Source organism: Ovis canadensis, chromosome 19, assembly GCF_042477335.2.
Source record: "Ovis canadensis isolate MfBH-ARS-UI-01 breed Bighorn chromosome 19, ARS-UI_OviCan_v2, whole genome shotgun sequence".
In the NCBI taxonomy this organism is placed as follows: Eukaryota; Metazoa; Chordata; class Mammalia; order Artiodactyla; family Bovidae; genus Ovis; species Ovis canadensis.
The window spans coordinates 45,456,406-45,470,120 of NC_091263.1; positions in this window are offsets into that span (position 1 = coordinate 45,456,406).

A 13,715-nucleotide genomic window follows, 5' to 3' on the forward strand; every position below is an offset into this window, starting at 1 on the left:
AGGTTCCTCAGAAAACTTAAAATAGAATTAACTTTTGATACAGCAATCCTACTCCTGGACCTATGTTAAGATGAAACTCTAATATGAAAAGATACACTCACCCCTATGCTCATAACAGCAGTATTCACAATAGCCAAGACTTGGAAACAACATAAATATCCATCCACAGATGAACAGATCACAACACAGTGCATATATGCAATGGACTATTACTCAGCCACAAAAAAGAATGCAATAATGTTACGGCAGTAACACGGATGCAACTAGGGATTACCATACTAAGAGAAGTCAGAAAGAGAAATACAAATACTGCATGATATCACTTATATGCGGACTCTAAAATGTGGGACAAATGAGCCTATCTATGAAACGGAAGCAGACTCATGAACACAGAGAACAATCTTGTCAAAGGGGCGGGGGTTAGGGGAAGGATGGAGTGGAAGGTTGGGGTTAGCGAATATGAGCTATTATGTATGAAATGGGTAAACAACAGGTCTAACTGTGTAGTACAGAGAGGTATATTCAGTAACCTATGATAAATCATAGAGGGAAAGAATATAAAAAGAATATATATATGTATGTCTAACTGATTCACTTTGCTGTAGAGCAGAAATTAACACAACACTGTAAACCAACTATCCTTCAATAAAAACAAACAACAATAAAACAAAAAAAGAAATTAATAAACTTCAGTTTTTAGAGGAGTTGTAGGTTTACCAAAAAAATTAAGCAAGTGCACAGAGTCCACGTATACTATCTCCCCTCTCCCTTCATCCCCTTCCCGCTCTGGATTCCACAAACATCTTGCAGCAAAACGCTACACCTGTTATGAATGATGAGCCAACATGTGTATGTTGTTATTAACTGATGTTCACAGTATACATCAGGTTTCATGCTCTGTGCTGCACATTCTGTGAGTTTCCAGAAACGTCATCATGACATGCACGGCTTCCCTGGTGGCTTGGTGGTGAAGGATCTGCCCGTTGATGCAGAAGGTGGAGCAGACGTGAGTTTGGTCCCTAGGAAGATCACCTCGAGGAGGAAATGGCAATCTGCTCCAGTACTCTTGCCTGGAAAATTCCATGGACAGAGGAGCCTGTCAGGCTACAGTCCATGGACTGTAAAGAGCTGGACATGACTGCAGGGCTGAGCACACGTATCATGACATGTATTTACCATATAGCATCACACAGAACAGTTTCACTGCCCTCAAAATTCTCTGTGCTCCACCTCTTTAGGCCTTCCTCCAATCCCCAGTTGCTACTCATTTCTTTTTAATACTGTATAATATTCCATTGTGTGGCTCTCACTTACAATTTTTGATTTTCAGAATAATGTGCTAACTAAACACCTGGAAAGACACAAACCACACCTAAAATTTTAACAACCCAACCTTGTGCTCAGAATCTTGCACATTTAAATGCTTTAATTCATCTAATTCACATCGAGTCCCCTGTGAGGTGTGCACTAATATTCCTATTTTACATGTGGAAACTGAAGCTCAGCTAAGTTAGTTAACTTGTTTAAAGACAGCACATGGAGGAGACTGCACTTGGACCTGGGACTTTTACCCTACTTTATCTCACTCCTGTTAATACAAATACACATATATAAATATATGTGCATTTTTCTTGAGGAGACTATAGTTGGCGGGAAACAAGAAATCTACACTGATGCTTCAGATTCCCCTTTACCATCTACTGACAAAGTTCTCTTCCCCTGCCTACTGTCTCTTGCTCCACTGTAGATATCCTCTAAAATCCATGCCCAGTACACCAAGCAATTCAGACCTTGCCCTCAGCTTGCAATCCCTGCTGGAAAACAAAAGGCTAGTAGCTCAGTAAACAGGGACCTTCTACCACATGAGAGTCTATCTGGCTCTTAAGCCCATGGTTGGCTCACTGTATCACACAGTCAACCGCTCCAAGAGCAGACATAGCACAGCTGGTAAATCAGGCTTCCCCCTCCTTCATTTGCCATTTTTGGCATCTCCTGTTTCATTGCGCTTGCTTTACATGCTTTACTCATCACTTTACATGCTTGCTCGTCATGTACTTGGGCTGGTAAGAAGTGGTGGCAAGCCTTCTGAATTACAGTTCAAGGTGAAAAGAGTTGAACAATCTATACCCTCTTTTCCTAAAGGCAACGTGAGTGCTTGTTACAAAGGCTTCACTTCATGTTGGCTACCCAGCCCCAGGCCCTGATCCCTTCTCTAATTCATTTGCCTGAGGCAACAATGTACCAATATTTTCCTAATCACTGCTTCAAATTCTTTACTCCTCTGCTCACAGTTTCCCAATGAAAGGAAATCCTGCAACGATTTCTGTGGAGAGGAACCTGGCAGACACTCTCTTGATTCAGTAATCAGAATAAATACCTCTAGGAAATGGACTAGTGAAATTACAAGCCACAAGACAGAATGTCATGAGAAGAATGCAAGATCACTTCTATGACATCCTTGCCAAAGCTGAATTACCTGAATCTAAGGATGAATGGTCACTGGATAAATCCAAATTGAGGAATATTTTACAAAAGGAACTGGCCTGTAATCTTTAAAAGAAGCTAAATCATGAAAATCAGGAAACGGCTGTAGCCCGAAGAAAGCAGAAGAGACAAGACAACATGTGCACTGTAGAATTTGAGAACTGTTCCATTTTCCCATAAAAGATGTTAATGCCAACTGGCAAAACCAGAATGGGGCTGAAGATGAAAGAACAGTGTTAAGGTAACAATGGTAATTTTCTGATTCTGGTATCAGTATCAAATACAAATATTTGACGGTTATGTGGAAGAATGTTCTTTGTAGGAAATGTTTTCTAAAGTACTATGAGTGTATGGCCAATCCCATCACCAACTTTACCTTCTAAATGTTCTTGCACATGCGTTTTAAGTTTCAGGTTGTCTTAAGAAAAATCTTAGAAGACAGCTTCTGTGGATGCGCCCTTGTCCATCATGCATTTGGCAGATATTCTGGGACCTCTGATATCGGACTCCACCCTCCCTTAATTCCCCAAGGCTCCCCAGGCTGCTGGCCATCTCTTCACTGTTCTAGGGGAGGTCTCTTCTGTTTCTTGTCCCAGGCTTCACTCTGCAATCAAAAATGCTCTTCTTTCCCCACTGCCCATCACCTTAGTTCAAATCCAAGGTCGATCTCATCTTGTTAGGCAGTCCCCCTGGCACAGCTCTATCCACTTCCACTTTTTGTGATCAATTGTATTGTTAGCTTCTAGCACTGAATTTAGCATCTAGATGTACAAAGAGGTCTGCTACCTGCCAACTCAAAAGTACCATCCTGGGAAGCAGTGTTCACTCAAGTTCCTTCCAGGAATACTTTCTTCCTAGTATGTGCTCAGTAAACACCTGCTCTCTGGCCAAATGCTGCCCGTTTGGATGTTCACTGTTATGAAATAATGGTGTATTTTAACACATCTCTCTGAAAAACTCATCCCTTTACTAACACAAAGGATTTCTACTCTTCCTGGGCTTGACAGAAAATTTAAAACATGTGGCAATGACAGCTAAAGAGCCAACTTTCTCAAGCCTAAGAAAACCTCCGTTGTGGCCTCTATGAAATATTCTCCAACCAACAACTTGAGCTCTAAGTCCACCTGAGACTTCTCACATCTATCTATTTCTCTTTCTGGTTAACATCCAGGTACCTTCTCATTAACATTTGCATGCTTAAGTGTGTTCAGCAAATACAGAAGCTGAGAAGTAATAGAACTTAAGACTTTAGCCCACATGCTGGGTTCCTCCATGAATACTAGATCCAAATGTCTGCCACATAACAGACAAAACATACACATGCCTGCTTACTTAAAAAGATTCTGCTCTCTTGAAGACACCTTGTCTTTAAGCTAAAAAATCATCAAAAGAATAAAAAGTGTCAAGAGAATAGAGGTGGGGTGGTACTTGAGGGGTAGGGCAGTCTTTTTCCGCAGTCTCAAACACCTGCACAAATGTCTTCTAGTTGCACCAGTAGCATAACTGCACGGCCAATTGTATTTCTGCACATGCAACTTTCTATTTTGGTTCTTCAAACTCTGCTTTGATACGAAGACAGAGAAAGTCTCGGGTACTAAGCGAATGCCTCTCTTTTTGTGGATGTACTTGCTCAACCCAATTTTGGAAATATGGCCTTCGGCGGCTCATTTTGGTATGATTGGTACATAATGATACTCATCAGTAGCTTATTGCTATGTAATCAAAACTACTCAAGATTTCAATGCTGCACTAATATTAACTCCAACCATTTACTATTTTAATGAAGTGAGTGTTGATATAAACATTTGCATACTTATTTGTCAATACAAACAGATTTGATGTCGAGTAATAAGGTCATTAAAAGTAATCACATATTTACATTTTTAATCCCCATTTCCCTCCACCCCTTGCTCCAGTTCTCCTCTTCACCACTGTACTAAATAAACTAAATTGAGGTAGCATTGGAATTGCAGTACAGGACCACCACAGGCTTTTAAATCCTGGACCTTGTTAGCATCATTCGAGAAACTGCTAGCAGGGACCAAGTGCCCAGAGGAAGGTCACTTTCTCTTGCCAGATCCCTGAGAGAGGCTTAGAGGCCACTGAGCTGAAATTTGTTTCACAAATTTGATGTATTGGGTTAAGTTCAGAGGAGGAAAAAACAAACAACAAATATCCTTCACCCTGGTTAAGCTATATTTCAAGCTGCATTTATGTATCTTGCACCAAATTCCTGCTCAAACTGGTCCTTGCTTTCTCTTTCTCACTGTCAAGAGAGCCCAGACCTAAGCGCTGGATGTGTGGCTTCAGGAGATGAAATAAACTGGGACAAGGAAAGAGGAGGAAGCAGGGAGCTGGAGCCTCTTTCTGGAAGCCAAGGTGCTGAGTATGTTAGAGACAGAAGAGATCTCTGAGATCCTTTACCAGATTTTACACATCAAGAGCGAGAGGCACCAAGTGGTCGCGTGACCTGCCTGAGGTCATACAACCATTCTGGACCGGTCCTCCAAAGTACTCTTTAGAATGCTCTTTGGTCCAGTTAACACAGGGGACTCAGCCATCAGTCAGACACAGGCTCCATTGTCCAGGTGTTCTGTATGCGTGCGTATACATATACATTCCGAATAGCACTCATTCCCACCTCACTCGCTGGCCTTGGCCACCGTCAGGGAACAGGTATTGGGATCCGTTCCTTTTGCGCTGGCCATAGTCTTGGCAGGACCGTCAGCCAAAGTGCTTAGTCCTTTCCCTAGGAAGAAAGCGCTCATCACCCTGGGTCAATCCTCTTTTTCCACGGGACTTACTTCTTGAGTCTTCACAGACTTCAAGCGGTTGGGGCTGACTCATCCCAGGGTAATTAACTGCCTGGTTAGAGGGTCTCCTGCTGTCTGGAATTCAGGAGCTGTCTCCCTCTTTGCCTTTCATCATGGGAGCCGTCTGATGCTGTGGGTAGACCAATTCAGTGGTTCTCAGCTTGGGGTGGGGTGGGGGCAGTGGATTTTGCCTTCTAGAATATATTTGGTAATATCTGGAAACATTTTTGGTTGTTACACCTGGGGGTCAGGTGCTACTGGCACTAGTGTGTAGAGGCCAAGGATACTCTTAATACCCAGGAGAACCCCATAACAACAAATTACCTAGCCCCAAATGTCCATATTGGCAAGGCTGAGAAATCCGGGGCTAATCCCACTATCTGTTTCTAATACCTTCTCTCTTGCCTGCTTCCCTTTAGAGGGTGAAAAATATTCACTTTTGCAAACTCTGTGATAGCTAAAGATTAAATATCCAAGTGATTAGAGTTTCGTCCAATAAGATTCAAGCAGAATCTACTTTCCTAATTACAGTGAAATTTAATCAGTATTCTCCTATCCCTTCCCCCTTCTTAAGAGGTAGATAAAGCTTGGTGCACCAGCAGCCATTTTGTGAACATGAGTCAAGAAAAATCCCAGGTACCAGACCTTATACCAGCACCAATTCCAATGGCTATCTCATTTCCAGACTTCTTGCTGCTGAAGAAAAACTAACACTTCATTTGTTTAAAACTACTAACCATCAAATATTCCGTTATTTTCAGTTGAAAGCATTTCAGGGGTCATTTCTCCCAAGAAATTGTTTCTCAGCTTCTGTTAGCTGGAGTCCGTTTTTGTATTTTTGCAAGAAAAGAACTGTACTTGGTACAGCATGCTAAATGGGAGCCTCTCTGGATAATGTACTGCAGCCAGAGTGGGGCTTTATCCTTTCTTATTATTCTTGGTGCTGCCTGAAAATTTTGGCTCCACATAGCAAGTCAACATAGGCAACCCTCTGCTAGCATTCAGCAGTATTTTTGGATCTGTGCTTTGTGATTAGATTCGCGATAAAAATTACTTTCTGCTTTTTAACTATAGGTCACAAAAGTTTTCTGCCTTTTAAACTATAGGTCAGAAGAAGAAAATCCTTCAAGCTGCAGGGTCAACTAGACATGTGTTCAGGAAGGCCTTTCCAATTGGGGATGGTGAGTAGAGCTGGGGGATGCTTTCTGTGCTCTTCTATGAAGTGATCAGGAGGCCTCACCAGCAGGCACTGCTGTAGGAAGGGAGGCCTGCGTATTTGGGTGCAGCAGAATGGGGAAGGGCAGACACGCCCACCCCCAACTGCCCACCTCCTTCTCTCCCAGCACTGCTTCAGACGGTGCTTCCAGGAACAGGGGATGAAGGCTCTGCTGGTCATCCACCTCTGACCAAAGCTTTGATTGCCGCTCAACTAGAATTTTTACTGTTGGTTTGAAGGAGGAAGACAGAGAGAAGCAGAAGCAAATGGGAAGGTCCCCTCTGATGGTGACAGGAACGGCAGCCGTCCCCACCACACGAAGGAGGCTCAGTCCCCTTACAGGGCAGGGCCTCCTCCGTATCCCCACTGCCCATTCTAGACCTGCCCATCAGAGCAGGGCCCACTGGGGCCTGCCTCTCAGCATCGCAGTACAAGATTCCTTCAGAAGCAGGGTCACTGGCTTCTTTGCCTTAAGGATTCACTATGGGCACTTGGGCTACTCACTGCTATAGGCTTCCCAACTTTTTCTTGACTGGAATGACAAAATTTAATCCTTTTCCCAAACCGAAACATTTTTTGGAGGTGGTCTATGTATAGACATGAGGAGCACAGGTTCTGGAGTTTGCCCAAGTATATGGGGCTTTGCCTCTTAATTATAAAGGTAACAACAGTAGCAGTAATATTATTAATGAGCAATGACCATAGGCAACACTAAGAGTTTTACATGTATTATCATACCTAGAAGCTGTCTGATCTTCATGAAGTCACCTGACATCTTTGAGCTTCAGGTGACTCAAGCAAGATGAGGATAATCAGAGGCCCCATTTAGATGGTTATAAAAATTCAAAGCAGTGACACAGCAGAGCACCTGATAGCTAGCGATCAGTCTTTTAATGTCAGCTTCTAACACTCAAGGTGACAGATCATGACCAGATGAAAGCTACTTGAAATTCACATTTAAAAGATACACAGTAAAGCAAACTGTACCTGTGGCTTATTCTGATTTTTCAAGAAGAGAGGATTACAGGCTGAGCTCCAGAGCATCTCTTCTGCCCCTTTGTCACCAAGTAGCCTAGTGTGGCTGCAGAACTAGGACCTGAACTCTGGGGCCCAGGCATACCTTCTAGTTTCCTTATTTACCTCTGGAACTCTGTAAGGCTTGTCTTTGAGACTGGCAGGTTGGAATTTATAGGACTGAATGGAGTGTTTGAAGGCTTATCATTCACTGTTCTCTTACTTTGCTTGCTAGAACAAGCTTATAATGAATACTTCAAAAACTATTTGGCAAAAACACCCATTCCAGTGATACGCTATAGTTAAAGTAGGAAGTAAAGTGGGCTTTTAAAAGGAGATAAGGTGACATAAGTGATGATGATGATAACATGGAATCTAGAAAGATGGTACTGATGAACCTACTTGCACGGTAGCAATAGAGATGAAGACATAGAGAACAGACTTATGGACACGGGGTGGGCCAGGGCAGAGGAGAGGCTGAGATGAACAGAGAGAGTGGCATGGAGACACATGCTCTACCAGACGTACACTTGATGGCCAGTGGGCATTTGCTGTACGACTCAGGGAACTCAAACCAGGGCTCTGTGACAACCTAGAGGGGTGGGATGGGGTGGGAGGTGGGAGGGCTGTTCAAGAGGGAGGGAATATTTGTCCACCTATGGCTGATTCATGTTGATATATGGAAGGAACCGACACAATATTGAATAGTAATTACCCTTCAATTAAAAACGAGTACATTTTAAAAACACAATAAATGATGATGATAAACTATAAGAGAAGATGTGGACACTGGGCTATTAGCATGTGCCATGCCCTCCATCTCAAGTCCACGTCTTTGAGAGAAAAGTCATGACCGTATTATACATAGGAAGAAAAAGTGACATACCCACAGATGCACCCACAGGAATCAACAGTGCTGGGGTGTGAATCTCAGTCATCTCCAAGTCTGGCTCTCTTAACCACCTTGCTGCGCAGCAAGGCAGAGTGTTCTGCAGCTTCTCTGTGCAATATCCCCGCCCAGGGGGGGAAATGCCCTGGTGGTCCAGAATGGATGAGACTTCTGGAATGTTTGCTCTCGTTGGGACAGAATGGGAGCCCAAGTCTAACTTCCTTTGGACAAGCTCAGAGAAGGCTTAACCAGGGATTCTTAGAGGCAGAAGAGAGGAACATTCACCTCGTAAATCCAAGGGATTCAAATCAAGCTCTCATCTGCTATTAGAGTAGATCGACTTGGGGGAAACCCCATCCTGTTTGCCTACCGCTGTGGTTAATACAGTTTTTGGGAAGACCCTGGGGTCCCTCCCATACTGGTGATCTCTGAGCTTCTCTCCATGAGACATATCCTTGGTATAAGAAGGGTCACAGTGATCTCATGCAATGTGCTGATATTTACCTGAAGTCAGAAAAACAATGGTTTGTAAGGGATAGGTTCCAGCTGTTTGGCCGCTCCAGAGTACTCCGTGCAAAACCTGTGCGGTTTCATAAACAACCTGTCAGCGAGGTTCCGGCCAGCCTCACCGGACACGGACGCACTCAGAGCTGAATCTGCAAACCTCTCACTTCATTAGCCATACCTTTCTGGCCGCTGTTTATTATTCCGTGAGATAAATGAAAGTTTTCTATTTCTGGCCAAGGCTCTCACAGGGAAACCTGGCTTTTTTTTTTTTTTTTTTAATTCTCTTTCTACAGGCTCAAGTATAAAATTAGTCAGAACTCTCATAAAAAAATGTCAAATCAAGTCCAATTTACTAAAAGTGCCTTAGACTGTTAATTAAGTGAATTAAGTGAAAGATTTTTTATGAAGAGCTTACTAAAGGACATTCAAATAGGAAAAGATGTGCTTTTAGCCAGCAGTGCTAAGAGGAATCTGTAGGAGAGGACTGCTGGTCTCTGGACAACACAGTAGAGCCTTAGAGATCTTTGAGAATTCACCCAGGTCTAGGGGCTAACCCACAGATCCCACTCTCCTTCCCCCTTTCTCCCTGCCCTGTTCTCTAGGAAGCAGCCATAGTTTCCAAGTCGGCAACTGTGTGCAGTTGTATAGGTTGTGGTTGTATACTGTACAATCTCACCATCTCAACAAGGCTGGTGAGAGTAAAGCTCCCAAACCACATTCTGAGTGTACCAGGAGACATAATTCACGTGTCTACATTTTAAGGGGTGAGACAGCTTTTGAGACTTGGTTAACAATGGCTCCTCTCTTTGGAAAAAGGCACAACCCTCAATAATTTGAATATAACTTAAAGGGCTTCATGGGTTCTCCAAACCTATCCACAGGCTTGGGGTAAGGAAGTCACTTTCTGATAGAGCAAGTTGAGAAGCCAGATCTGAATGAGAGGCTTGCTTGGTGAACAAACGTTCCAATGTTTAACGGTGTCAGACTAAGAAAACACAGTGCTTCTAACTCCATGCTGGGAAGAGCTTTACTTTGGCACAAGAAGAGCCTCGGCCATTCTACTCCACAGGCACAGCTAGGATGGGCAGTGTTGACAGGGATGTTGGTCCAGATGCTCATTTCTTCCTTGGCTTTGACTTCAGATCCACGTTTATCCAAACCTTCTGTTCCCTGATTGACACCACTTTCTTCCTTGAAATATACTGATCCATTGAAGCTTCCCTGGCTAGTGCCCTGGAGTCTTCAAGAGACCTGCCTCAACTCTGTCCCCTTTTCCTCTATGTTTATCTTCCCTTTTAACCTCATAGCTGCTACTGTTGCTAAGTCACTTCAGTCGTGTCCGACTCCGTGTGACCCCAGAGACTGCAGCCCACCAGGCTCCCCCGTCCCTGGGATTCTCCAGGCAAGAACACTGGAGTGGGTTGCCATTTCCTTCTCCAATGCATGACAGTGAAAGGGAAGTTGCTCAGTTGTGTCTGACTCTTCGCGACCCCATGGACTGCAGCCCAATTTCCATATCCAAATTCTCCAAAGAACATTCTCACTCTAGTTTAATGCTAGACACTTCTATGCCAGATCCTAGACATAATGAGAAGAGAAGCAACTCACCCTCCTGTTCCTTCTATACATGAAGTCCTCTGGCTATGATCTGACTTCATCTCATACCCTCACTTTGCCATAGGGACCAAATACAACCATCAGTCCCATCCCACAGATGAGGAAATAGGCTGAGAGCCACTAAGTTGGTTGTTTTAAGTCACAACATGAACAGCAGCTTTGGAAGTCCAACACGATCACCTGCTTCAACCACAGGTTGGTAACCTTCTTTCTCTAGATGGCCAGGAAATCTTTTGGACCTCACGGGCCGTGCAGTCAGCTTCAGTGACTCTGCCAGTGCCGTGGGAAAGCCATCACACTTGGTACTAACAGTGGGCACGGTTTTGTCCTGTGGCCCTCAGTTTGTCATCCCCTGCTCAGCACCCTACTTCAAGCTCCCTGCCTCAAGAGGTGGATGTCTCAGAGAACAAAACGGTCACAACTTGAACATACACAACTGGTAGTCTTTTAAAACAAATCTGAGTTCTTACAGTCAAAAAAAAAGAGGTAGGACAGTACACTACTGATAAAGTCATACTTGGGAAGTTCTGTGAATCTTACTTATCGTCATAGGAAAATTTTACTTTAAATTGTGTGTTTCAAATCATGTCAGGCTTCTGAAAGTTCCCTAGTTTTTATTTGCTGGAGATGTGGGTTTTATCAGACACAGGACAATTAGCTAAAATAAAAGGTTAGGAACATGGAGTTCTCTGACTTCCTGGCATGCCTCGGTCAGGCAGGAAAGAAACTTCTTTATTAAATATTCCTTAGCATGCTAAGGGTGGGGAAACAGCATTTTTGTTCATAATAAATACTATTCATGCAAGGACTGATTCAACGAGACATGGATGCTAACAAGAAAAGTGAATGCTGATGTTTTCAAATCATAGTTTCTCTGGTACTAGGTGTTTGCCTGTTCACTCTTCAGAAGCTCTGCCATGCTATGCTTGCCTCAAGAAACTTGTCTGAAGGCTTAATTAAAGACAGCATCATGATAGATCAAAGATGTGGTTTGCAGGCCTCCTCGCACTGCCTCTGTGAGCAGAGGGTAGTGAAGGCAAAGCAACTGGAGGAGAGGTGATTGTGGCTAGAATGTTTAGAATTGGGCACGGAGGCACTGAACTTTCCTACCACTGGAAGGCCAGTGATAGATGGGGTAGAAGAGCAGACTGTTCTAAAGCATCATCCGCCCAACTCGGTGAGGAAGAGGAGATGAGAAGGAAGACCTGGGGGATTCACCACAGACAACCTCTTCCCCAATATTTGTGCTCATTTTTTTCAAAGTCTTGAAAACTTTGTTTAGGTTAAATGATATTTATGAATCCCCTTCTTTTCCCACTGTTTAAAAAAAGCTCCCATTGACAGAGTGGTGGTTCCTCTACCTTCCTGCAACCATCAAAGAGGCTCTAATAAAACAGCAACAACCTGACTGTAACTGTGAGAATAGCAATGGTCAGCTCTTACGAAGTGTTTCCTACATAACAAGCATCACTCTTAAAACTCTATTAGGTACTACTGGCACCCCCATTTTACAGTGAAGAAACTGAGGTTAGAGTTTACATTTTCCAAAGTTTCACAGCTAGGAAGCTCACAGAGGATTAGATTCCACTGGGTTAGAGAACTGTCAGTGTGTCTCAAACTATTTTCCCAGTGGTACCCATAAATGCACAGGACTGATGCAAGGTTTCGAGGTAAAAGCCAGAGCTGAAAAGGTAAAGTGATGTTTTGGTAGTCTCCTAGTATCTTTCCTTTCCCCCTCTCCTTTTGTATTTCAGATTGTGTTTAATATTGTAGCTGTTTTGGTTTTAGTACAAACAGAAGGTTGGCAACGGACAGTACCAGAGGATGCTTCTGCCGTGGCTTTGTGCACTCCCTTTATGAGTTTGGGAAATGCAGGGCCAGTCATCACTTCCCAGCAAGCGAGTAAATCGTCAGACCCCAAGGCCAACAGGGTCTGAAAGCAATAAGCAGACTGTCCAGCCACACCGACTCAAGAACTCCAATTATTTATTTAAGAGTGATTTCACAAGTGAACGGAAGGAACGTATTTTTAGGGGTGGAAAGATTATCACATGTCGCTGCCTCCAAAAGGACACATTGTCTGAAGGCACAGATGACACAGCCATCCACTCATTCATTTACTCCTTCAGTCCATTCATTTATGGAGCTCCAACACTGGCAAAGGTGCTGAGGCTATAACAGTTGGAGCTCTGAGGAGCTGGGGTGTCAACTGCTTTATAGATATCAGAATAGAGTAACACCTTAGAAATGTAACCCTGTCTTGCCTCCAAGACGCCCCCTTCTCCTTACCAACTTTTCCCCATCTTCTGACAGACAGTCTTGAAAGGCTGACAGTGTCTACCCATCTTAGCTAAGTGTCTGATTAAAAAAAAAAAAATCTGGTTTCTAAGAAACCCCCCTATGAATGCAGCCTAAATTCTTTATTTTGTTTTGAGAAACAAATGCTTCCTAATGGCCAAAATATTTAGGTTTGAAAGCCACATAATGAGAATACACAATAGTCAATTCCCTCAACATTTTTTTTTTATTCTAGCAATAATTTCCTTGTCACTTGAATGTGACTCCCGATTGTCACAATGACTCTGAGACAATGATTCGGTGCTGCCTGATGGCACAAAGTGAAGCTTGAAGCTGATGCCAAAACCATGTCAGCTTAGCTCCGGAAAACGACAAAAGCTCTGAACAATTTCTTGCTCACTGCGAAAGTGGGCTGGGCCACTGAATTGGCACGCAGGCTCATTCAAGTCCATTTTCAGTCTCTCCATCTGCTGTCCCTCCCATCTTCTGACATGGAGGGTCCCTTTATTTGACATATACGCTACCTGAGATTCCTAAATCCAGCACTATGGATAGTGAACAAACCTGAAGCAATCTCCAAGGGAATTTCACCCTCCACCCTCATCTCAAGAAAAACATCTCACCCAAGTGTTTTCAATGAGAGACTAAGATAATTCAGATTGTTTAAGCTATTAAAGTCAAGTCAAAAGACTGCCGCTGCTAAGTCACTTCAGTTGTGTCCGACTCTGTGCGACCCCATAGACAGCAGCCCACCAGGCTCCGCCATCCCTGGGATTCTCCAGGCAAGAACACTGGAGTAGGTTGCCATTTCCTTCTCCAGTGCATGAAAGTGAAAAGCGAAAGTGAAGTCGCTCAGTCGTGTCCGACCCTCAGCAAC